We start from the raw sequence: 27,611 nt of genomic DNA on the forward strand, positions 1-27,611 counted from the left end.
TCACGCCACCTGTCCCCAGGACCCACTGCAAGGGTGATGTGGAGAGTCTCCTCGGTCACCCTGGCTGGGCTCCTGGCCATGCAGTGCACTTGGCTGTGTGCTGTCTCTGGCTGTGGGCTGCGAGTGGAGGGCCTACTCCTTGGAGAAACTGTCCACGTCAGCATTGCAGTCACTGCACACAAGAGAGCTGCTGGGCTCTGAAGGAGAGAGCGAGCCAGATCAGAACCAATGCCAGCTCATCTCCATCCCCGCACACAGAACAGGCCACTCACTCACATCCAAGTGAGGTCCTGCTCCCCCACCAAACACCTTCACGGAAAAGTCTGGGGACATGCCACACTGTTAGTGGAGACGGGTCTTTCATGCTCACATGCCCAAGATCAAGCTAATCTGGTACTTAGAGAATGTAGTCACACTACTTTGATCACAGCCAAAAAATGAAGAAGAAAACAAAAGCAAACCCCAACAGTTGAATTAGGTACCATGCAGGGTTAAGAGTTTTCTGAACAACTAGAAGTTTCATCTCAAAACAACCCTGGTGAACAGATACTAAATCTCCCTATGTTGCTTATGATTCTGGAAAATTCTTGCTCAGGTTTACTGTATCATAAATAGTATCTAGGAGACACTTCTAGAATTAAAAGGGCACCACGCCAGACCTTCCTGTTTATATACTAAATTCAGAGAGAGAGTTCTGGATGGAAACGTAGGCATCTCCCCTCTTCATTTAGTGAGTAGGTCAACCCAGATTTTGATTTCAAAAAGGCACCCTGATGAAAGCATCACCTACCCATCTCAGGTGGACCAGGTGTCCAGTAGCTTTCTCTGTCAATGTTCCAGGGTTCTTTACTGTACCTAACACCGAGCTTGGGCTGCCTACACGTGATGCTGTGAACATCAACCTCTGGGAAGAGGCCTCAATCTCTGAGACACACAATTGCAACAGACTCCCCGGTTTAGAAACTGCTTAGGATGTGTCAATGAGCCTGAGGAACACAATAGGTGGAGTTGCTGCTGCAATCTTTCTATCAGTGGTGGCTGAAGCTGGCAATGGGCCTGTTTTCTAGTAACATTTTCCAAGCAAGCAGTCCTGCAGCATCCACAACCATGTTAGAGGAGCAGCTCTCACAGGCTCGGGCTTCAGCCCAGCAAGTGCTCATAATCTTCCACCAACTAAACAGCGCCCCCTGTAGAGCACTCTCCCTCTGACACTGGAATACAGAGCATATCTGGGTACTGCCCCTGCACTCTCATCCCTTGGTATCCATGAGGGGCCGGTGCCAGAGCCCCATGCAGATACCAAAATCCAGGGATGCTCAAGTCCCTTGTATACAATGACACACCATTTGCACATGACCTACATATATCCTCCCATATGAGTCACCTCTAGATTAATCATCATGACTGGTAAAATGTAACTATATACATAGCTGTTGGACTGTATTTTTAGGGAATAATGATAAGGAAAAGAAGGCTGCATGATCATGCAGCTTCTCTGCCCTGAATATTTCTAGTGTGTAAGTACTCGAACCCACAGACACAAACAGCCAACTGTGCAAGCAGGGCTTGGATTCAGGGCCTGGGTTGTCCCTTGCAGCTGTTCTTACAGCAGTCCTACCTTATCCCGACTGGGACACTCACTACTAATCCCAGGGGGTGACTTTCCTGAGACACAGGATGTTAAAACCTCTGCAGAATTTGACAGACCAGGACTGAGCCAAAGAGCAGAGGCCTTGGCAGGGCAGCCACCTTTTTCACCTGATGCTGCCCATCTAATGCCAAAAGCCTATCTTGGGAGGCCATCTTTACCTATGGGGACAGTCACCTAGAGCTCCACCTCACTGTATCAGAGGCCTTACCATCACCCTCGATGTCCTCATTGGCCCAATGGCCACCATCAGTCCTGACCACAGTTTCTTGCTGGTCAGAAAGGGTCCCCTGAGAAGAGAGGTAGCTTGGAACACCTGGTGGCACAAAGGTTTCATCTGAAAGGAGATAAGACAATGAAATATCAGGGTTTCAGTGACAACAGATGCATATGCATATTCAATGTGAGGCCTCAAACAGGATCCCCTGGAAACAGCCATCAAAGCTGCTCAGAGACCAGGTGGAGTTGGTGCAGTAAAAGGCCCTCCCAGACCTGAGACTTACCTGAGCCCAGGTCGAAAGCAGGGAAACCAATGTGAAGACCACAAAATGTGGAGAAGAGTGACAGGAAGGGAGACCGAACTAACAAAACCAGAGCACTGTGAGTTTCAGGGACAATCCACCATGTGGCAAGCAGCACAGGCTGCCTCCACTTATGAGGAGGATATCAGCAGGCAGTTTGTTAATATTTTTTTAAAGAGAGAGAGAGAGAGAGAGAGAGAGAGAGAGAGAGAGAGAATTTTTTTTAATATTTATTTTTTAGTTTTCGGTGGACACAACATCTTTGGTTGTGGTGCTGAGGATAGAACCCAGGCCGCACGCATACCAGGCAAGCGCGCTACCGCTTGAGCTACATCCCCAGCCCTATTAATATTTTTTAGTGTCAACTGTCATGGCTTCTCCTGACCTGAAAATAAATGCCACCATGCCCACCTGTGTTGGTGACGCTGTGCTACTCGCTCTTCTTCCTGATTTGGTAGATGATGCACACCCACACCAGAGACGTCAGAACGATGCTGCACACCAGGGCGATGGTGAAGATGCTCATGGTAGTCTCGTCCTTCCTGCAGCCAGGTGTGGGCAAGATGCTCAGCTGGCTGTGAGTGTGCTCTGTGCCCAGGATGTTAGATATCTCACAGGTGTACGGGCCTGCATCCTCCACCACCATGTTCTAGACCACCAGCAGCTGGTTGCCAGGGGTGAAGTGGCACCTGTGGGTGAGGCTCAGTGGGTGGTTACCCTTGAGCCAGGTGATGTGGGGTGAGGGGCTGCTGGCCACTTTTCACTGGAGGGCTACCATCTCCTCAACAGACACCACACAGTCTTCCAAGGGTACCACCAAGGATGGGGTCTCTGCAAGAGGTCAAGAGACCTCACACTCACTCTGGGGCCTCAGTGCTGTGGGTCTGCTTGGTTCTCTAGACATGGCACAATCCCACCAGAGAGCTTCTGTTAGAGCAGAAAATTTTTCAGAAGATGGCTGATCTCAGGTCACAAAGATGCTCCTGTTCCCAAACTGGCTTGTGTCCCTGTTCTTGACTAAGACCACACCCCTCCTGCATGCTGTCTGGTCTCCAGTTGCTCAAGGCTCTGGCATTGCACGGGCCTTTAGTATTTTTAAAGAGATAGGGCCAGATATGGTGGCACACGCCAGTAATCCCTACAGGTTGGGAGGCCGAGGCAAGGAGGATCATGTGTTCAAAGCCAGCCTCAGCGAAACCGAGGCACTAAGCAATTCAGTGAGACCTGGTCTCTAAATAAAATACAAAATATGGCTGGGGGTGTGGTTCAGTGGCTGAGTGCCTCTTGGTTCTATCCCCAGTACCAAAAATATTTTTCTTTAAAAAGAGGAAAAATCCTAAAATCAGCCCCAAATTTCAAACAGTAGAAACACCTTCCAATAACTCCTAGGCTCCAAAGAGCAATTCCACAGCGTTTGCCCTAGGTGCTGTTTAAGACCCCTACACACACACACACACACACACACACACTCGGAATACATCAGGGGTTGAACCTAAGACAGTCAGGGTGACATTCCCTGACACAGAGCCTGCTGAGTTCTGGGCAGTGCAGCTGTAAATGCCCATTTTCACATCAGTGATGAAAACACACGTTGTCTTCTGGCATGACATACATGCGATGTTCCCAAGCTGCAGGGAAGTCTCAGCCTCTGTCCTTCTGCCAGGCAATCTGGGGTTTGGGATGGCCAATGGCAGCACACTCAAGGGGAGCCAAGGTGCCTGTCCAGATGGTGATGTCTTGGGGCCTTTTGGTAAATGATGGCAGCACTGGAAAACATACACAAAGGGGGAGGTTAGGGGATAGCTAGCTGCAAATGCAGGGAATGTCTCTGGGGAAGAGACTCCCCGTGTGCGAGGGCCACAGCTTGCTCCCTCCCCGCCCTGTGCCTTCACCAGCCCAGGACTCTGCTACAGCCAATAAAGAGCAATGAGCATCCCAGAGAAAGTGCCAGCCTCTCCCCACCAGGGCACGGCACTTCCTCAACCTCTCCACTCCAGCTAGTGAGAGTCTCAGGCTGTTGCTGACATTCTGCCTACTGCACCTCATAGGGTAATGGGTCATGCAGGTGGAGTTGTGGCCTAAGGCTTTCCTGCATTCACAAGCCACCAGGAGAGAGGCCAGAAACAGAAATACCTGCTCACCAAGCTGGAATCACAGAGAGAAGGTCCATGCCTCCCCTGGGGCAGCTTGAGGGCCACACGGTCTGAGGGCCACCCGGGCAGAAGCACGTGGCTCACTGGCTCAGCCTCAGCAAGCACTGGGATGTCAGAGTCAGTGTCCAGCTGCACCGCAGGCATCACCACAATTCCTGACAAAGCTGCTCTGGTCAGCCAGGCGCTGTGGCACATGCCTGTCATCCCAGTGGCTCAGGAGGCTGAAGCAGGAGGATCATGTTCAAAGCCAGCCCCAACAACTCAGCAAGGCCCTAAGCAACTCAGTGAGACCCTGTCTCTAAAGTATAGAAAAGGGTTGGGGATGTGGCTCTGTGGGTAAGCCCCCTGGGACCTCTTTTTACCTGGTATAAATAACAACTTCCCTGGCAGAGAGTCACTTAGTGGTCTGAGTCTTGAGGTGGCAGTGGGGTCTCTCTCAGAATACACCGAGACAACCCTGCCAGAGTGAGGTCAAGTTTGTTCTGTGGTCTGTGGGGCTGACTGAGCACAGGGCACCACCACTTCTGATGACCTGTGAGTCAACTCTGTCACTGGCACTTTAATGATCAGAAAAATCTCCCCAGGTTCCATGGTGAGGGCAAGTGCCCACTCATGCTCCTCCGTCCCCCTCCACAAACAGCAGCCCTGAAGAGAGCCACTCTGACACGCTGGTTCCTGAGTACAGGACCTCGTGCCACCCTCCAAGACACTGGTCCTGCTCTCTGCTGTCTTGAGAGGTGGGGACCTGCCCCTGCCCAGGATGGCCTGTGCCTCCACAGCTCTGCCACCCACTCAGGGGCACAGCTTCCCCAGGATCCGGGTATGCGCAGAATCTGGAAACCGGACCGCATGGTTCCCGGAGCACCACAGACAGAAGGGCAAGGCTCAGCTCTGCTGCTCACCTCACATCCCCAAAGTCACTCAAAGCCAAGGAAGAAGGGTGCTTTAATCTGCAGAACTTTCTCTGGGCCAAACTCAGGGGAGAATGTGATCTAATCCCACTCCTGCCTCCGTCCTCTCTGAGGTGGACAGCAGTCGGAATGAGGTGCCTGGGAGTGACCAACAGGGGCCACTTCCATACCGTTCACCGTGCGCCAGGCCTTGTGAGAGTAGGCGGAGCCAAGGTGGTAGGTGATAAGACACTGGTAGTGGCCCTTATGCCCAAACGTGACAGGCCGGAGGTGCAGGATGGTGGTGTACTCACACTTCCCCATCCTGCATGCATACGTGTCTGCGTTGACCACAAGCTCATTGTCTTTCTTCCAGGCAAACGTCTGGGGGAGTTGCTGCTGCTGACTGCTGAGCACGTGAGCTGGATGTCCTTGCCCACTATGGCTGTTGTCCTCTTTGGCTGGGTGATGATCTGTGGCTTTGGGAAGTCATTTTGGGAGAAAAGGGCCACCGTGAGGAGACAGGAGCCAGCTGCTCTCATGCTTGCACAAAACTGGGCCAGACGCTATGAGAGCCTCGCCAGGGACACCAGACCCCACTCAGGTGAGGGCATGAGCACACCCCTGGACTAGAAATGGGCCCACCAGTGCTCAGTCATCTAGCCCTCCAGAAGTTTCCTGGAGGCCCGTACCCATTGCACTGCCGGCACTCACACTCAGCACACAGGCACACAAGAGGTGCCACTTGTTGTGGCTGCACAAAGGACTCTGGCATGATGCCTTCCAGAATGTCAGGGCTTCCAGAAATCTGAACTCCCTTAAAATGATGAAAGTACTGAAAAAATGGAGAGAATCAACTGTGCTGATTTCTGGGAAACCAAACACAAGGATCCATTGGGTGTGGACTCAAGAAAATGGAGTCCTCTTAGAAAGAGATAGGAGCTCTCTGGTGTTGTGAGTTACCCCAAGTCCCATCTGCTCCCACCCCGCTCTGTGACAGCCTTGAAACTCAGCAGTTAGCAACCATCTAGGCGGCAGGTGGAGCTCCCCCCAAAGCCCATCAGAGCAGTGTCACTGTGTGACCTGTCAGGCCAAGACCTGGAAAGCCCCACTCATGAAGAAGGCCCACCACAAGAATCCCTGTCCCCAGGCATCTGATGAAAATAGTGGCCACTGTGTAACAGAGCCACTGTCCCAGGTGACTGCACCAGTCAGGGTGAATAGGACAGTGGTCAAGAAAGTGAAGGAGAGTCAGGCGAATGAGATGCCAGCAGCAGGCCCTGTGAGGTCCACCAGAGTCCTGGGAATCAGAAAGGCCACACGCACAGACAGGGCTATACACGCACCCTGCAAAGACCCAGGGGGAGCCTCGTTTCTGGCCTGGGCTGGGCTGGCAGACGGGCACAAGGAGGAAGTGAGGGTGTGGCCCACCGTGCACACACACGGCCTGGGTGAAGGACTCAGGATTGCTGATGGGGGTGACTTAAGGACTTCTGTGTCCAATTATTGGCTACTCACTAGCAAACCAACCAGGAACTCAAGGGACAGTACAGACCAGGCTCCACAACACTCATCTAGGAGAGGCCCTAAAGGGCCTCAGTGGTTGAGTGGTCCTGGGTTCAACCCCCAGTACCCCCTCCCAACAAAACAAAAGAGTAAATGATTAATCACTCTGATCAAAAGGCAAGGAGAACCATAATGGATTAAAAAAAAAAAAAAAAAACTGTGACCCAGTATGGTAGTTTAGATCTAAGACAATTAAACAGTCACCCAATATGAGACGAAATATTTTATCATGTAAATGAGGAAATCACTCCATCAGGAAGACATACAAATTATAATATGTGCATCTAACTGAGATTTACAAAATGTAGAGCAAAACCTCTCAGAAATGAAGAGAAGAACAGACAATATAACAATAATAGTCTATTTCCAAAGATGGCAAGAAAAACTAGGCAGAATGACAAGGAGAAAGAAGACTTGAACTATAGTATAGACCAACTACATCTAACATATACCAATGGAACACCCTCCACCTAACAACAGCATAATATTCTTTTGAAATGTACATGGAATGATCTCTAAGACTGTATTTTAGGTCAAAACATAGATCCAATAAAATTAAAAAAATGGAAATCACACAAAATATCTTTTTTTTTGATGACAGTGGAATGACTTTTAAATCAATAGTGAAGAGAATATTTGGAATTCAACTTGTGGAAATTAAGCAGTGCACTTCTACACAGTAAAGAAATCACAGGGACCCTGGAAGATGCTTTCAGTTGAATGAAAACTGAACACATCATGTTAAGTCTTGGAAGCTGCGCCTAAAATGATGCTCATGGAATTATTGCTGGAAATACCTGTATTAAAGAAGTTTAGGATTAATAATCCAGTTTTTTTTTTAAATTTAATAATCCAGTTTTTTAACTGAGAAAAAGAAGAATAAACTCTGCTCACAGCAAGCAGTAAGAAGAAATTAATAAGAGTTTGAGCAAAAATGAAAGTATGAGGACCGGAAAATGAGAAAATCACTGCAAAGCAAAAATTGGTCCTTTGAAATTGAAAAACCTTAGCTTGACTAGTGGGCAGGTGAGAAAACACAGAAGACACAAAATTGGGCATCCTATTACTAACTTTCTGTCAAGCCAAAGGAATACAGGGAACACTCTAGCTACAGTATACCAGCTAATCAGACCACCTGGTTGAAATGCTCAATCTCCTAAAACTGACTCAAGAAGAAACAGAAATTTTAGATCAACATTAAGGAGACACTTTAGAGTTTAAGAATTTTTAAATGTACAATTTAAAAATTCCTACAAAGAAAATCTCAGACTAAAGTGAATTCTACCAAACATTTAGAGAGAGAGCCAATCCAAAGCATCCAAAGCATTTTTTCTTCCTTTTTTTTTTTTTTGGACAAGTAAATGTGAAGAGAATATCTTCCAACTCATTTTATACAACTATTACTCTAACAGCAAAACCTAAGAAAAACATCACACACACAACAACAACAACCTAGAGAACAATGTCTGAGTATAGATGCAAAAACTTCAGCAAAAATCTTAGCAAACTGAAATGTATAGCACCTAAAAAGAATTTCGTACTATAATCAATTTAGGCTGAACCCAGGAAAGCAAGGTTTAACATCCAAAAATCAATGCAATAGACCATTGTCAATAAAATAAAGACGGAAAATAAACCCACACATTCATTTCAGAAACACACACATATAACATATAACATATACCAGACAGAATCCAATACCTTTTCATATTAAAAATACTCAAAAATTAGGGATAAGAAGGGAACTTATTCACTTACATAGAGTTCATCTTTGAAAACCCACAGTTAATATTACACTTAGCTGGGCTCGGTGATGTGCGCCTGTAATCCCAGCAGCTTGGGAGGCTAAGTCAGGAGCAAAGCCAGCCTCAGCAATGACGAGGCACTAAGCAACTCAGTGAGACCCTGTCTCGAAATAAAATACAAAAGTGGGCTGGGGATGTGGCTCAGGAGTTGAGTGTCCCTGAGTTCAATCCCTGGTACCCACTCCCCCACAAAAAACTATTGTAAATGGATTTTTTGTTGTTATTTAGTACCTCACAATTGCTGAGGGTGGCTTTGAACTGGAAATTCTCCTGGCTCAGCCTCGCAAGCTTCTGGGATTAAAGGGATGCAACACTGAGCCTAGCCCTAAAAATATTTTTTAAGAAATTTTTGCACAACTGTCAAGAAACTGAAAAACAACCACCACAATTCACAGAGTAGGAAATGATATTTACAAATCATAGACCTGATGAGGGTCTCATATTCAGAATTGATATCTCATAACAAAATAAATAGTGAAATGAATATGGACAAATGACTTGAGTAGCTACTTTTCCAAAGAAGCTATGCATGATCCAATAAGCATCTAAAAAGTTGTTCAACATCATGAGTCACTGTGGAAATATTAAGACTACCATGAGATTCCACTTTGTTCTCATTAGCAAATCTAAAATAAATTAAAAAAGATAGCACACGTCAGCAAGGAAGAAGAGAAATCAGAACCCCACACATTGCCAGTTGGTGTGTACAATCCTGAAGCCGCTTTGAAAGAAACATTTTGACAGTTTTTCGTTCAAACCTAGAGCTACCATATGACCCAGAGATTTTATTCCCAGGTGCAATCCCAAGAGAATTCACATAACTAACCAGTGAATGAATGTTCACACCAATTAATCATAAAATCCCCAAAGTAAGCACCATCTAATATTCTCCATCTGATGAAGGGATGAAACGAAACCTATATCCATACAGCAGGATGTCATTCAGTAACAGAAAAGGAACTGATGCTTTAAAATTTGCTCAGGGGCTGGGGCTGGGGCTCATCGGTACAGCACTTGCCTAGCAGGTGTGAGGCGCTGGGTTCAATCCTCAGCACCACATAAAAATAAACAAATAAAATAAAGGTATTGTACCCAATTGTAACTAAAACAATATTAAAGATAAAATAAAATAAAATTATGCTCAGGGATGGGGGCAGCTCAGACCCCAGATTCAATCCCCTCAGTGGGGGAGAAGACCAGGCAAAGTAAGAAGTAAGAGTTCCACAGGCCACATACCGTCCAACGGCATTCATGGTACCTGTCCAGAATAGGCATGTCAGATACACATGTGGATTAGTGACCGCCAGGGTTGGCTGGGTGCCAGGAGAAGAGGGAGCACCTGGTAAGGTGTGGGGTTGTGGTCTCTTTCAGAGGTGATGAAAATGTTATAAATCAGAGAGTAGCAATGATGACACACACTAAGAATATTCTAAAACCAAAGTTCACATTTTAAAGAGGTGAATTTTTATGACATGTAAATTATATTTATCACACACACACACAAAGTTTTACTGAATAACAATTCACCTACACTGCAACTTGCCCCTTACAAGTTCACAACTGAATTGTCTATAGTGTATTCATGTGTGGGTGTCGTCATGGCTCTAGTCAATTTTAATATCTTTGTCACCTCATGGAGAAGCACTTTGTAGCTACTTGCTTTCCCCCTCCATCTTTCTCCAGGCTGGAGCACTTACTTCCTATCTCTATAGATCTCCCTTTCCTGGGTGTTCCCTCCGACTGGGTTGTAGACTGTGGTGCTTTGTCTTTCCTTATGCCTTTCCCTTAGCTTAGCATTTTCAATTAGCAATAATTGCACCTCAGATAAACCTCATTGGCTATGATACTGCCACTGCACAAAGCTGTTAGCTTATCATTTTCAAAGATCATCCAGGCTGTGGGAGAGATGGGTTGCATTTTATGGCCTAATAATACTCCAGAGTCTGGCTCTGCCACCTTCCTCTGTTCATCCATCAAGTGGTGGGCCTTTGAGTTCCCATTTTTGACTGTTATAAATAATGCTGCTGTGAACACATAAGTAGAGTGGTTTTCATGAGATATGCATTTGTACCAGACATGCATTTGTATCATAACTGTTTAAATGAGGAATTGCTAAGGCTGCCTTCCAAAGGAACTGCCCATCTTGTACTCCCCCAGCAGTGTGGGCGGGGGATTGGGGGTGTCCCCTCGCCTACCAGCGCTGGCTCCTACCTGGCTCTACTTGCCCTCTTGGAGGGTGAGAGGTGATTGTGCTTTGAATATTTTTTAAGATGTGGGAGAGCCCACAGAGCGGGAAACTCTGATCTTCTGACAAGTGTTTTTGTGATTCCCATTAACAATAGATGGTTGTTTTTTGGAGGTGGGGCGGGGTGGGGTGGGTGGAAGCCTGAGCTAAAATGCGGGGGTCAGCCTGAGAGATGTGAAATAAATAACCATTGCAATCCAGAGAATGCCAGCGCCCCGGGTCAGAGGCGGTCACAGCAGACTGGAAGTCATCCCTGGATTGTCCAAGGGAAAGGCTGCCGTGTAGCAGGAATGGGAGGAAGTGGCACATAACTCCACTCCAGGGAGCTATGGAAAGACATTAATGGTCCAGGGCTCAATGGCAATGGGCGAAGAACCATAGACCAGCTGTGCCTAGAGAGCCTGAACTAGGCACAGCCTCACATCCCATGCAGAAAGCCCCTAAGAAGCACTGGCACAGTCTGGAGGTCTGCAGCCATGTTCTCCATGCTTACTTCTCCCTGGTCTGAACCAGGCAGGAGGGTGGCCCACACTAAGAAGGGGTTTGTCCTAATGGGGTGAAGGGTGAAGGCATGGACAGAAGGCAGTCCTCTTTCACCCTCAGAAGAGAAATGACTAGTGCAAGAGCCAAAATTAGGTCACAGACATGTCCCAGCAGAACCCCTACACTGCTAGGTGGGCTTCCAGTTAGGAACGTCCTAGCCAGGATCTGGCAGCAGGAGAGATGTGCACCCGCCCAGCAAGGCCTGACAGGTGTGGAATCCTATCCTCTCTCTTGCTCCAAGCAAACACCAGAACAACTCAAAATTCATCTCAATCTTAGTGGCTGAGAAGCTGCATCATTCCTGTCTGGGCTAGCCTGTGTGTGTGTGTGTGTGTGTGTGTGTGTGTGTGTGTGTGTGTGTGTGTATTCAGCTGTTCAGCATTTTCTGTACTCTTTGCCACCAAACATGGATCCTGAGAACTCCTGGTCAAAAAAGAAAAAAAAAAAAGATGGCATTCCAACAACCAGAATGAAGGAGGCATCTCTAGCTACCCATGCAGATTTCAGGGGTTTGGAGACACAGCAAGAATGCAGGTCAACACAGAAGGATTGTTTTTACTAGAGTGAATGTTCTCCTGAGACCTATCTTTCCTGCAGTGGACCTCTCATTCTTGGGTCTGGGAAGAAACACGCATGAAAGCTCCAGCATCATATGCTGCGTAAACTCCCAGCGACACCAGGGCACCAGATCTCTCCTGAAACACTGGAAACATCTTCCTGTGGCTAATAATTCTGAGTGTCACTGAGCCCCTGCATGCTGCCCTCTGATCGAACGCATATACTTCTAATGTCACGGAAGGCACCTCATGGTAAATACCATGTGTGATTTCAGCAGAAAATAAATTGCATCCAGGGGCTGATCTGCAGCCAGGGGCTGGGATTTCCCGGGATCACAACAATTACTCCCACAAGCAGGAGTCCCTCCTGGCCTCCTCGCCCTTCATGGAAAAAAAAATCTTCCACGTGGTCTTACCACACACAAAACTGTCTGGTGGTACTGAGAAAATGCTCTGATCCTTCAGTGACCCTGGGTGGGCACTGGGGGCTATCATGAAGGCCTGCAGTGTCTTGCTCTTGAGCCATGGAGGCAGCCACTTGAGCTGGCAGTCACACAGAAAGCTGTCACTGCTGATGTGCCTGAAACAAAGAAAAGGACACTGAGGGTGGGACTGCATGGGAACAGTGCAGTTTTAACAGACGGGGACATTCATTGCCACCCACAGCACGTGACGCCAATACCAGCAAGCTGACCTGGGAGATGCCCTTCCCCACAGTTTCTTTCTCTAGAGGAACAACACCTAGAACCTACCTGGAGATTCTCACCAAGTGCAGCTTGATGAGTCCTTCAGGATGGAGCCCAACTCTGCCCTCCTACCAAGCTCCAGAGTGGTGCTGAGATCCCTGGTCCAGAGGCTGCGCTTGGAAGAGTGATGGCCTGAACTTGGCCCTTGTTCTCAGACTCTGCTCCTGTTACCATGGGGACAGCTTCTCTCCTTTTCCTGACCTTGGATACACCCTACAGTGGCAAGAATACTTTCCTGATAAGCTACTTGGAACTTCAAACTCAGTCCGCAGCCCTGGGACTTGGATCTAAACTCTGCAACAAGTTCTAAGAAGTCTTCTTTTTTTCTTTTACGGCTGCTACTTTTTGACTGGCCAAGCTGTGTGCCTTCTTCTTCTTCTTCTTCTTTTTTTTTTTGGCAGAGTTTGGGGGAGTGCCAGGGATTGAACCCAGAGGCACTTAACCATTGAGCAACATCCTCAGCCCTTTTTTATTTAAAGCCAGGGTCTTGCTGAGTTGCTTAGGGGCTTGCTATGTTACTGAGGTTGTCTTTGAACTTGTGATCCTCCTTCCTCAACCTCTTGAGCTGCTGGGATGACAGGTGTGCACCACCAAGCCAATTTCCCCATGTATTTTTTTTAAAAAACGATTCAATTAAATTCACCCATAAATGATCATAGCTATTAGAAAAAGTGAGCATAAAGCAATTACAAGGGTTTGTTACTCTGGAAGTTCTTCCTCATGCTCACAAAGGCCCCAGGAAGCCCAGGTACATACAGCTTCTTAAGATTCCCCATCTTGATAAAGGTGTCCAGCTGCACAGACCTGATGGCATTCTCTTCCAGGTCCCTGAAACACAACACAAGGACTTGTGCAAAGAAACCCTGGGTGCTGGGCTGGGGTTGTGGCTCAGTGGTAGAGCACTCACCTAGCATGTGCAAGTCCCTGAGTTTGATCCTCAGCACCACATAAAAATAAAACAAAGATATTATGTCTATCTACAACTAAAAAAAAAAAATAATAAAATATTAAAAAAAGAAACACCAGGTGCCCTTCCATCTAGCCACGTGTCTGAGCCAGGAAACTCAGAGGTTTTCCAGGATAGCCTTGGCTTTAGGTGACCCACAGGTGATAACTTCACAGGAGGTGGCTCTCACACATGTTGACACAGCACGTGCAGTGACACGGGGACCCAGCCAGTCTGAGGGGCAGCACAGAGTCTGGTGCAGGCCTGCTCAGCAAGCCAAGGCTCTCCCAGCAGAACATGGGATCAAATTGGTTCAAAGAGAAAACAAACTAAAGCACACACACTCAAGGCAGCTACCCCAGAAGCACTGTGAAGGTCTCAAGGCTGGCTGGTCCCCTTCCTCCCAGGGCTGGGAAGGCAACCACAACCATAGAGAAGTTCCCAGTGGGGTGGTGTATGTGTCACTCTGCTGGCTGGCCTAATGGGGATGGCGAGGAGACCAGGGCCTGGGAAGGAGTGGGTGCAGTGGCGACACAGGCAGCAGCAGGGAGAAAGGTATTGTCTACACACCAGTTGCATTAACTGGGAGCACACCAACTGGCCATATGTTCTGTGACTGCTCTGGCATGGGCAAAATAAGGGCCAGAGTTAAAGCAGCTGTCACTTCTAAATAGCCTGTTTCTCAGTTTACAAAGATGCTGACTAAATCACCAGCAGACTGCTGCGGCCACCTTTGGCAGGCCTGCGGGACAGGCAAGGTCTGGCGACATACTCACAGGTGCCCCAGGCATTCCAGCCCCATGAACGCTCTCTTGGCCACGGACTTGATCTTGTTCCCAATGAGAGTCCTGCAGTTACCAAACATCCAGGAAGAGAGAGGGTGGGGGGAAAGTGGGGGAAAGAACACATGATCAGCGCGCTGCTCCCTGGCCAGCCTGTCTGGTGAGAGGCAGGGGAAGTTGACCTGTGCTGAGATCCCAGGGAACATACACAGCCCTACCCCTTCTGAGAGGAAGCACTTTTCTCTATTACAATTCAGTAGCAAGGACAGGCTGAAGGTGTACGCACTTTAGGGCCTACAAAGGCCCCCTGCAGATTCCATCTCACTCCAGTCAGAATGGCACTCATCAAGAATACAAGCAGTAATAAATGTTGGTGAGGATGTGGGGAAAAGGCACACTCAGGCATTGCTGGTGGGATGGCAATTTGTGCAACTACTCTGGAAAGCAGTCTGGAGATTTCTCAGAAAACTTGGAATGGAGCCACCATTTGACCCAGTTATCCCATTCCATGGTTTATACCCAAAGGACTAAAAATAAGCCTACTACAATGACATAGCCACATCAGTGCTTATAGCAGCTCAATTCACAATAGCTAAGCTATGGAGTCAACCTAGGTGCTCTTCAATAGATGAATGGATAAAGAAAATATGGTGCATATACAATGGTATTATTATTATTCAGCCTCCAAGAATGAAATTATGGCATTTGTAGGTAAAAGGATGGAACCAGTGACTATCATGTTAAGTGAAATGAGCCAATCCCCCAAAACAAAGGCCGAATATTCACTCTGATTTGTGAATGCTAGCCCAAAACAAGGGTGGTTGGGGGAATAAAATAAATCCATTGGATTAGACAAAGGGAAATGAAAGGAAGGGAGGGAGATGGGAACAGGAAAGGCAGTGGAATGAATGGGACATCACTTTCCTATATTCATATGTGAATACACGACCAGTGAAACTCCATATCATGTACAACCACAAGAATGGGAAGCTGGACTCCATGTATGTGTAATATGTCAAAATACACTCTATTGTCCTGTATAAATAAAAGGAACAAATAAAAGCCATTGGAAAAAAAGCCTCTTGTAGCAACAAGTGGAAACCCCTTGTCTGGTCTGGCCCTCTGTCTCCAAGGGCCTCCTGAGGTGGGTGGGGCGAGGCAGGCAATACCATTACAGGAGACAGGCTGGGCACTGTCTCAGTGAGAAGAAGCAGACTGTGGATCTGAAAACTGCTGCCCACTTCTGAGAACTATGTTCCAGGGATAGTGGTTCCCAAAAGAGGTAAGAAGGGGTCAGGAAATGGGTGTCTGTCAAGGTGGCTCCACAGCTCTTTGCACCTGAGATGCACCCTGGCAGCCAGGGTGTGGCTGTGGTGAGCTGGGTCCTTGCCCTCAGCCTGCAGGAGATGACTTGTGCTGTGGTTTTTGAGCAAAACTCCAGATTTTATATGATGTCAACCCATCAGACACAGGTCCCACCAAGAACCAGGTAAGAAATCTGCCATAAAAAGGCCAGTTCTACCTCCCACTAGAGAAGGCAGTGAGCACCAAGTCCTCCTTCAGGGATGCCAAGAAAGGGAAGAGCCCTCAAAATCAAAGATGGCAGGGCCAGGCCATCGCCAAGTGTCTGAGCTTCAACCTAACTGCAACAAGGCAGAAGCCGCAGGTGTCCTCAGGAGCTTGGAGGGGGGAGACTGCGAAACCCGCTCTGCAGACACCACCAGCCCACAGGTAAACGTCTGGGGCAGCCATGCCACAGGGCTCCCTGTCCCCCATTTCATCAGAAATAAACTCCTCCCCTGGGGGCCTCCATTCCCAGGGCCCCAGCAGTCACTCCACATTCAGCCTCAGACAAAGGCAGCTCTGTTTCCTGTCTCCTTTGGAGGGCAGAGAGCAAACAGGGCAGAGACTGCTGTGAATGCCCATCTCTCTGAGGAGGTATGCATGGACATGACAGCAATCTCACCCCAAAAAGCATTGGTACAGCCTCACAATCAAAATTTCTATTGTAAAACAAATAAACCAAACACAGAAAACCTGGTGGCTTAGCTTAGGCTCTGTAACCACAGAACGAGCAGCAGATAAGAGCTCAGGGGGCACCAAACCCCAAGCAAGGCTGAGAGCACTGCCAACTTCTCCATTTTCTCAGATCCCCCCAGGTTGAGGAATGTGCACCCCAGGTCCTAGTACAAATGAATGGAGCTAATTAGCTAAATCTGCAAACTAGATCCAGGAAAAAGCCAGGCTTTATTTCAACTAAATATTAGTCACGTTGACCCCTTTTACAGGGAGGCCAGGCTATTATTTCTAATGGTGACAATAGCAATAAAATGAATTCTTGATTTTGCAGGGCCAATTGTGCTGTGGGTGGATTAAAACAGGCATTTATCTTCTCCCTGCTGGCGTGTGGGGGATGGGTGGCGCTCCAGCCTGACAACGCAGTGGTTCTAACAAACAGCTGCTGGGTGGCAAAGGAAGCTGAGGCTCTCTGCTGGGTGGATGTTCGGTCCCACAGCCAGGGATACCAAGGAAGGGATGGCTAGCCTCTCATGAGTCTCCTGCCTAGGCAGTCATGGGCTCCCAAAGGCTGAATCAGTGCTTGCCCCAGCCACAGTGGCAAGGCACGGGGGGGGGGGGGGGCAGTGCAATGGTGCTCATGTCCCTGGGACAATAATGACAGGCACAACCTCCTTTCCCCTTGAATCCATTCTGAAGGCCCTGCCCACCAGCTACAGGACTTCCTACCTCGTGGGAACCCGGAAGCTCTGCATCTCCCTAGACACCCCTTTACATGGCCCTCTGCTCCCAGCCTCCCAAAGAATGCCCCAGACGTGGGCGTTGCCACAGGGCAGACCCCTGCATCGCCTGTCCTCCCCATGTCATTAACAGTTCCAGAGAGCTGCCTCTCCTGGGGTCCATACGTTCTCCCTTCTCTCCTCACATGCTGCCTGTGCAGGTCCCCAGCAGGTGACTCCAGAGCCACCAGAACAGGATCTCTGGAGAGTATGACAATCCCAGGCAAACGTGGGAGAAAGAAACACTCCAGTTTGAAGAACTATCTGAGCTCAAAACTTGGAACAAGGATGGGAAAGGCAACGTCCTCCCAGTTGTCACAGAGGGCTCTGCTGTTCCCACAGCTCTTCACAGGAGAATAGCTCCATTTAGGCCTGCGGTGAGGTCGGGAGGACCCCAGGAGAAGCTCTGCCCCCCTCACAATCAGAGGCAGATCCAGCAAGACGAGCCTCTTAAGCTCTCCAAAGGCAAGCCCAGGCCACCTTGCAGGGACTCCTCAGGGCTCCTGTGTGCTTCTCAGGGGAGCCCTGCAGACTGAGGCCCACCCATTCAGATGGGGCAAGGTAGCATGGTGGCCACATCTTCCAGCACGGCCAGGCCACAGGACTCCCAGTGACATGCTGAGGAAACCCAGCAGGGGAGGGGATCCAAGCAGCACAGTTTCCTCCTTAAACAGTCACTCAACCCCAAGCAAAGTGGTCAGACTGGAGCTGCACACTAAGACCTGCTTTTCTCTTTCCCTTCTAATGCATAAACCTTCACACACCATGATAGCAGACAAGGCTGAACCCCAGATGGCTGTCACACACCTACAGCTGTCATCAGATTGTGACAATCTCATTATCACCTCTATCTCTTCCCTTTTGTCATTTTCTAATCCAACTGGATTATTTCAAATCTAAATCACAGGTATCAAATCATTTTATTATTATTATTTTGGTATCACGGGTTGAACCCAAGTGTGCTTAAGCACTGAGTCACATCCCCAGCCCTATTTAATATTTTATTTAGACATAGGGTGTCACTGAGTTGCTTAGGGCCTTGCTAAATTGCTGAGGCTGGCTTTGAACTCGTGATCCTCCTGCCTTAGCCTGAGCCACTGGGATTACAGGTGTGCATGACCACACCAGGCTACAGCCCACTTTCTGCTGCAGGACTCAGACACAGGACAAGGGAGTTGTCAAAGGGGGATCCAGTGCATGCCAGCAGTCAGAGAGCCAAGTACTCAGAAATACTCACAGCTTGCTGAGGCTGTCAAGGCCAGTGAAGGTGCCCCTGGTGTCCTATATTGTGCTTGAGGTCTCATTATGGTCCAGGTTCCTGGGGAGAAGACAGAGCATGAAACTCTTAGTCACAACCCTCGCACCACTTTGTTTTCATTAGTTTTACATGACAACAGAATATAATATGGCATAATCTTTAAAACATGGAATATAATTCGTTCTAATTCAGTCCCCAGTATTCCCCCCTGCCACTCTCTGTGGGGACAGGATAACAGCTTCAGATTGGTTTCAACACAGCCTAAGGCACCCAGGTGCACCCTAGGGGCCCAGTGTCATGTACGGTCATGAGGACTGTGGCTCTGAGGAGCAGGCCCCACTCTGTACAGCCTGCAGCATGGCCGGGGTCCCACGGCCTTCCAACACAGCTGATGCACACCCCAAATTAGCAGCTTCCCCACCAGGCTTGGGGGCAGAAAGCAGTAGATACCACATGACAGAAAGCCCAGTTTGTATTCTGCCTGCACAGGGTGGACATCTTTCCCTGGCATGGAGGATCAATTGAGAAATTCCTTGAGGTTCTTTCTTCTCTAAATCAACCAGATCCCTTTTCTGGACATGACCAATAATCTGGAGCAAGGCATGTAGAATAAAAAGTAAATCAGCTAGCAAAGAAAGGGACGCTGGCCCTGTGCCCCGGCATGCTGGCCAGTGAGTCTGGGGCCCAGAGCCCATCTCCTCATGAGGCCTGCACAGAGTTAGACATTGAGCCAGGGAGGACATCTGGGTGCTGAGTCAGACTTGTGACCCACTCGCTTGGGTACGAGGGATGGGGCCGACTCTCCAGGCCAGGCTCCTCCAGCAGAGCAAACCCCAAGGCCAGTGACTCAGCCCCCTTCCCAGCTTCCAAGGGCATGTCACAGTACCCAGGCGAGACATCACTCCTGGTGGCCAGGCCCTGTTCTGTATGCACTCTGCCATCTTCAACTTTCCACCAGGCCCTCGTGCCTGTCCTTCCCTCTCCTGAGCCCTTGCAGAATGGACAGGAGCAGAAAGGAATGCTCTTGGCTCCAAGGAGGACCTGGAATGGACAGTGCCAGTGGGAAGGGAGCTCTGACTGAAGGTGAAACACTCCCTGTGACCTTGCTTTTATAGCAGGAAGCTCCAAGAGTGGAGTCTGCTGCTGGAAGGGGCTTCTCCTTCCCACAGTTCATGCCTATTATCTTCAGACTGCATGAACCCAGGCCTGGGCTGTGGCTTTGTGTGCTTATGTCCTCACTCCTGCTGCCAACCTTTTCCTCTTCCTCTGGCCTCCTAAGTCTCAAAGCCTGGTCTAGTTATCTTGCAGGACCTCAGCTTGAATAACTTGGCCTGGGGCGCTTTGGCTCCCCCAAGCAGTGACTCTACATTAAAGCCAGTTCCACCAGGTGCAAGTAAGTGCAGAGGGACTTCCTGCCCCAGGTGCCTGCAGCAAGCCCCTCTCCACTGGGAAATCGTGCGTAAGAAAGGAGCTCCACCACTGTCTGCTAAGAATCACACATCCCTCTCATCCCTCTCTGGGGAATTTCTGCTAATGGTTTGGAAACTATCTGAGGCCAACCATCAAAAACTTTTATAAAAATCCCAGAAAAGCATCCTGTGGCAAATTCTGGCAACTCACCTAACGGGACACTTAGAGGGACATGGCATTGTCACCTCCACCTGGTTCAATGAGTCCCTAATGAGGTCAAATAAAGACATGGAGTCCTCAACTCCACCTCTTTTGGAAATGAGGCACACCAGACACCAGGTGTGACAACGGAGTTTTGAACTAGCTAGTTTTTGATCTAGTTTCTCCATTGGCTTGGAGAAAAAGACATAGAGGGTTTAAAAAGTGAAGCCAGGTGCAGTGGTGTACGCCTGTAATCCCAGCAGCTTGGGAGGCTGAGGCAGGAGGATTGAGAGTTCAAAATTAACTTCAGCAAAATGTGAGGCCCTAAGCAACTCAGTGAGACCCTGTCTCTAAATAAAATATAAACAGGACTGGGGACATGGATCAGTGGTTGAGTGCCCCTGGGTTTAATCCCTGGTATCCCCAAATAAAAAGAAAGATGATTTCAGGGACAGTCTGGCAATGGATGCCAACCTGGGGATGCTTGCCTCAACAGCAGGACTCAGCATCCTCACTGGCACAATGTGCAGCTTCGGCTTGGTAACACCATGCTTTTGGGTTGTCATTCCCCTCAGGCATCATCCCAGGGTAACGAGACATTCTACATCAGCTCTGCACACATAACACATCATCTTGGGGTCCAATTCACATCCAAAGCCAGTGAGAGTGGAGTCTGGAGAATTCCCAGAGAGGCCTTCAGTGGCCGGCTCTGCCCTGTTCTGCTCCCCCGCCCAGGACCCTGGGGCTCCATCACCCCTACAGCAAATGCCATACAAGATGTGCAGGTTTTTGAGTCCCTTGAATGTGCCCTTGGTGATGTGACTGATGGAGTGTGGCTGAGGCGCAAAATCCTCAAGCTGTCCAGCTCAGGCAGGCTCTCCTCATCCAGCCACCTGAGGTTGTTGAAGGACAGGATCGTGGGGAGGTGGAGGGGCACATGTCATTATCGGGCCTCACAGAGTTGCTTACAACAGCCAGTGGGATCTCAGTGGGCAGGGAGTATCTCACAGTGGACGTGCAGCTAGATCATCCACCTGGTCTAACAATGAGGATGGTTGTGCAGGTCCTGGTGTGGTTGAACTTTGGGGATGGCACGATGTCATGCAATACAAAACCTTCCTGCTGATGTCCATGCTGGTCCTGATTCAGGCTATGAAAAACCTTTCTTGGCAGAGGATTGATACCCAGGACATGCCCCTTATGGGTTGGACGCTGCCACTCCACACACTGGACAGCAGAAGGCGCCACACATCACTGCCCGGGACAACCACTCCAGGGCCTCTGCTTCAGCCTGGAGGCTCTGGCCTGAGTGTCACGCCTACTCTTCTTGTGAGCAGGAAAGGACACACCCCAAATCATCCACTCAGCCTGCATATAGGACTCAAGCCTCCTCCCAGACACTCCTGCATTCCTGACACAACACGGGTGCTGTAACTTGGCATATTAGACACCTCTGGTTGAAAAATGGGAAGTTTAGGCTGGGTCAGGAAGAAGAAAAATAGTATCAGTGAAGATTAATGGGTTTTTAAAGGGGGCAGAGACCAGCATTCTTTCCCTCCTGGAGAAATAAGTCATGATGTGTGTCAGTCTTAGGCCCTGGCAGCAGACCAAAATTATATCCTCATCTGCAATTATGGAATTTTGCTTAGGGAAGGGGCGGGAAAGCAACCCTCAGCCTGGCTCCGAGGTGACATGAGAATAGGGCAAACTTCTAGGACTAGTTAAGCCACACAGCAGTGACCTCTGACCCCCTCTAAAGGGCACAGCAGACAGCTGTACACAGCCAGAAAGGGGAACAGCAAACTCCAAACCCCGCCAAAGCTCCGGAACACAGCTTCTCCAGGAGCTCACACACCCTCTGCCGAGTCACAGGACTGTTCTTCGCCTTAGGAACTAGACAGGCTTAGGACTGTGGGACTCAACACCTGCCCTTCTTCCCCAGGGCTCCCAGCCCAGGAAATCAAAGAACCATGTGTCCCTGGAGTCCCCTGGTGCAGTCCCAGCCTGAGCAAAGAGCTTGACATCCGACACCCAAAAAAGACAATGCAGCACCCTGAAGCATCAGGAAGACTAATCTGACAGCCCAACACCAAGGGCAGTGAGCAGGAGGGAAAGGCAGGGTGCTGCTTGGCACTCGCTATGACCACAGACCCAGTGAGACCGAAATGCCAGGTTAGCAGAGGGATGTGCATGGGTACGTGACAGGAGAGACACACAACGGGAGAGACGGGGTCAAGATTCGAATGCGAGTGCAGCATTAAGATCCAAGGCCCCAGCAAGCCCCTGCGAGTGTGAGCAGCACCCTTACTCTCACTCATGTTAAGTGATTTTTCTAGGCAAAGCCTATGAAAAGTGGGAATGAGGAGACAACCCTCCCAAACTCTCTTGAAAAATAAGGAAACACAACTGGACTAAACTAGAGCATTATTAAACTGAAAATGTTCACCTGGGGAGGAACCCAACACAAGTGGAACTCTAGAAATGGAATGCAGACACAGAAACATGCCCAAATTTTCAGACCCCATGGCTATGCAGCTCTGGCTGTGCACGCAGGATGGAGGGGTGTCACCACCACTGGATGCTCTCCGCATGGGAAGGAGTGAGCTCAGGTGTCCTCAGGCCGAGCCTGGCGTCCTGCCTGGGGATCTTCCAAAGGGATGAGGGCGCTGTACTCCTCTGCACACATCCACCTCCTCCACCAAGCACAGAACAAAAAGGAAGGAGCCAGGCCCCTGGGAAGCTGACTGAGGTGGAAATGCTGAGGACATAGACGTTGCTCCACAGTCAGCAGGTCGCCATTGCTCCATTCAAGCTCCTGGTGTGGTGCAGATGCACTGTTTCTCTTTTTCTTTTTCTTTTTTTTTGTACTGGTCCTTGAACCCAGGGGTACTCTACCACTGAGCCACATTTCCAGCTTCTTTTATTTTTTTGAGGCAGATCTCACTAATTTGCTGAGGCTGGCCTCCACTTTGTAATCCTCCTGCCTTGCCACCCAGGTCACTGGGATTACAGGTGTGCAACATCATGGCCCAGAGGCCTAGGGTGCCATCACTCTCCAAGTAGCTACATGGGGAAAGTTTCTGGGTTGCTCTTCCTCAACAGAGCCCTCTACTTCAGGAGCTTTTTCCAAACCCAAGAAATCCCTGGGGACAGATCTTCCCCAGGGGGACCTACATGCTACACCTCTGCTATTCCAAAAAAAAAAAAAAAAAAGAGGCAGGAATGGCCCTGACAGTACTTCTTTGGGCCTGGCTGGCCTGGGCATCTGTCTTTCTTCCACAACAGGACCATCTGCTGGCCTGCCTCTGACCTGCCTTTGCACCTGAGGCCTGCACCCCTTCCTAGTCCACTGTGATCTGGGCTCTGGAGGATCTGCCTCCAGGTGCTGTCAAAGACAAAAGCCAAGGACACTTACAACATGTGCAGCTTTGGACAGAACCTCCAGGGGTCATGGTGGATGCGAGAGATGGAGTTGTTGCTGAGGTGTAGCTGGTGCAGGGTCATGAGGCCATACATTTCACCCTCATGACTTCCACCAAGCTGTTGTGCTCAAGGTGCCTGAAATGACAGTGCACGTGGGATCAAGGGGCTCCAGCCTTCACCTGACACATGGAGAGCCTGGTCAGCGCTCCAATCAGACACTGTGGTCACAACAATGGTGTAAGAGCACGTGGGAAGCAGGGAGTCCCCTTAGTGTGTGCACACATGCAGGAGAGAAGATGGGCAGACCCCAGTGGAGATCTCAAGCCAAGACATACTCAGAAATTTCAAAAGGGCAGAGGACATTGGACATAAGTGACTTTTAGTTGAGGAAAAGTGAACCAGGCAGATGAGTGGGCCGAGGAGCTCTTGACAAGAGCAACGCCAGGAGAGGAACAGAGAAAGAAGATAAAAGGGGAGGCAGCCCTTATCCTCATCTGGCTGACAAAATCCACTGTGCCAGGAGACATGGCATTAGCTCTGGAGTCCAATAACTATATGATATATTTTTTGGTCCCTGGGATTGAACCTAGGGGGGTTTCTTAACCACAGAGCCACCTCCCCAGATCTTTTTTTGCATTTTTGTTTAGAGACAATATCTCACTGAGTTGCTTAGCGCCTTGCTAAGATGCTAAGATGGGCTTTGAACTCATGACCCTCCTGGCTCAGCCTCCTGAGGCACTGGGATTACAGGCATGCGCCACTACTCCCTGCTCCATGACTATAAGATTTAAATCTTGATTTTGCCATTTGAAGGCTAAAGGAAATATCCAGAAGAATCCACCTCATGGTACTGTCTGGGGATGGAACAGAGAATGTACCTTGGGCTTTGGGCACAGGGCTCAGGACCTGACTCCCAACAAGCTGATTAAGTATGCACAGTAGGTCTCTGACTTACAGTCTTCCAACTTGTGATGTCCCCACTCTATGAAGGTGTGAGAGCAGCACACGTTCTGCAGAAACCCTGCTTGGAATTCTGAATCTAGATCTTTGCTACCTGGTACAATCCTTTCTCAATGCTGGGAGTGGCAGAGAGACAGCTCGCCGTCACCAGAGGAAACAACTGACACTCTACCATGTGTTGTGCTGCCAAGCTAGGATGCCCTGGGTACTAGGTATTAAGTGTATTTTCAACTTATGTCATCTTCAACTCATAGTGGGCTTATCAGGATATGACCCCATCAAATATCAAAGAGCATCTGTGTGCCATTCTCTCACTTCTCAGAATCCTAGCCAATGACAGCTCCTCCCAGACAACTGGTTTCTCTCATGGAAGTTACCAATGACATTTTACCTTTTTTTGGTACCAGGGATTAAACCCAGGGGTGCTTAACTACTGAGCCACATCCCCACCCCTTTTAAAATTTTATTTAGAGGCAGGATCTTGCTGAGTCACTTAGGACCTTGATAAGTTGCTGAGGCTGACTCAAACTTGCAATCCTCCTGCCTCAGTCTCTAAAGCAGTAGGATTACAGGCATGCACCACCATGACTGGCCCTAATTTGTATAAATTTGTTTATACAAATAAAATGGCAGAGCCTAACACTATTTTCTTCTGAAAATTCTTTTAATCTCAGACCATGATTAACTTAGAACTTCAGATTCTAAATGACAGCCTTGAGGAAGGAAGAGTGTTCTGGAATATGCACCACAGACCTCCAGCCCATCTGAAGTGGCAAAGGAGGAGAAGCCAAGCAGCAGGCTGGCATCCTGGTCATGCCAAGCAGACCTGCCAGTGGGAGATGCTTCTGCACAGCACAATGTGGTGCTGGGACCTAGGCTTTTGGGCTTGGTTTCAGTTACGACGACAAGTAGTGAAGGAAAGAAGGTGTAAAGATACTGGTGCAGGTGTGCTAACTTGGAAGTGACCACCAGCCAACCTGAACACAGGAAAACCAAGAGGAAATGCTCAGACCCAATTGCCTCCTGGGAGAAGAACCGGGATGGGGAGAGAGGGTAAGAGGACGGATGATGGGTGGGCAGCAGCTGCTTTTCTTTACTATCTGATTCATTCATGCAGATGCATTACCTCTGATAAAAATAAACAAGTTTAAATGTTTGATCACAGCATACTGCATTCCTCTGCAATTTTTTTTTTTTTTTTTTTGATGTTGCCTTTGTTTCTGGCAGGCCTCAGCTCCACTATCACAGACATCTGGCCAAAGAGAACGTGATCTTGATAAAATCTGCACATCTGCACCAATTCCCTTTGATGAGCTCACTAGGTACAAATAAATCTCCTGAGATGAACTAGACATTTTGGATCCACTTTCACATCAAGTAAGATTGTGAAGCCCAAAATGCAGAGGGTAAGAGCTTCCTGTGGGGTTTAGGAGTGGAGAGAATGTGGGGAAGGATCTGTTCTGCAGCGAGGAAGTGGGGGTGGGAGGAGACCCAGAAACGTGAAGCTTTTTACAAGGTTAAGGGTGATAGCTGGACATAAAATTTCTAAAAAGATATTTTTGCAAAGAGACAATAGTAACTGCTAACCATGGTTTCTTACAGCAATGCACTATCATGTGTTACTTTTGCTTTAAAAGTGTCAGTATGGAGCAACTAGGTTTTTCAGTTCTATGTGAACATATATCACAAACTAGATGTTCACTAGGGAAACTTTAAAGAAAAGTCTAAAGAAGAAAGTGTGAATGATTGGCAAACCTGCTAATCCACATAAATACTTATCAGTGTAGAGTCTCCAAGATTTTTCTTAACATAAATTACTTTAAAATCAAGATTACATGACACATTTGAACAAAAATTATTTATCATATAAGTAATTACTTGTTATGTAAGTAATTTTTCACAAGCTATAGAATATTACATTGGACAGCTATCCTGTTTTGTAACTAGGCCAGATTGGACTTGTTCTTCTAATTTTTCATTTTATACACAATACAAGGGTATCTTAACCCTTTTAAAATACCCACTGTCCTCAGATGTAGGCCTTAGAGCTCTTCTTTCCTTACGCTGAGAAGCTTTGTGGTTTACCACAAGGTTTGTGAGCCCAGACCTCTAGACGCTCAGTGAGGGGGAAAGTGAGGCCAGCAGCAGGGCCCCGAGCTCCCAGCAGGGCAGCCAGGCCTCTGCACACCACCACCTCTGTGTCCGGCATCCTCCCACTCACCTGCAGCTCCCTGCCCATCCCCCACAGCCACCAGGACACGGACCCATCTCTTCCTTCACTCTTTTGCTGTCATATTGAAAACATTTCTTACCTAAAAGACAAAATGCTTCATCATAGGACAGCTGAAGAAAACGCTGAGGTAGAGGACGAGGACCTGCTGGCTCAGCCACACAGGTTTGGTGTGGGGCCTAGCACCTCCAGTCTGTAGGCACAGAAGCAAACTCCCCAAATGAAACCTCTCTCCAGATCATTTCCTAGGAAATTGATCAGGAATAAGACTTTCTCCTCCTATTTCACAGGTTATTTCACTGAGATAATCTTGAAAATAATTTGCAACTAGATACCTCAATATACCCTATCTTAATAAATGTACCACAGGAAAGAAAACGCTGTGGATTAAACTTTGAAATAGCTTAACACTGACTGTGAGACATATTCCAGGGTCAGAGACACTAAAGTGTCTTAGAAATGGTGAAATACAACATAAGAAGTTACTTGGCTTGACTGGCTCACTACCTTAAGGATGAGGCTGAAACGAGGATACAAAATTTGGAAATACCTGCTTATTATGAACTTCAGGAAAATCTCCAGTTTTTAAGCATATTTTAAATGCCAGGAACTATGAAAGTATCAACTAAATTGCTTCAAAGGCAGCTGACTCTGGCTCATGGTGGCCCCTTTCTTAGGAAATGGTGTTGAAGAAAAGGGAGGCTGAGTCCACTCTTGTGGATGATCTAATAGGAAAGAACCTACATATGAAAGACTCTTTCAATGGGATCAACTTTCATAATCTATGAACTGGGCTGGGTGCAGTGGGGGAGGCTGGGGCAGGAGGAGGGCAAGGTCAAGGCAAGCCTGTATAACTTAGTGAACCCTTCTCAAAATAAAAAGTAAGAAAGGCTGGGAATGTGGCTCAGTGGCAGAGTGCTTGCCTAGCATGC

General features: G+C 48.4%; 2 pseudogenes; both read right to left on the bottom strand.

Annotated features, from left to right (window-relative positions):
* Positions 1 to 26,658, bottom strand: LOC107160712 (annotated as a pseudogene).
* Positions 10,365 to 10,447, bottom strand: LOC125619939 (annotated as a pseudogene).
* Positions 26,659 to 27,611: the final 953 nt, after the last annotated feature.

This window comes from Marmota marmota, unplaced genomic scaffold, assembly GCF_001458135.2.
Source record: "Marmota marmota marmota unplaced genomic scaffold, marMar, whole genome shotgun sequence".
NCBI lineage: Eukaryota > Metazoa > Chordata > Mammalia > Rodentia > Sciuridae > Marmota > Marmota marmota.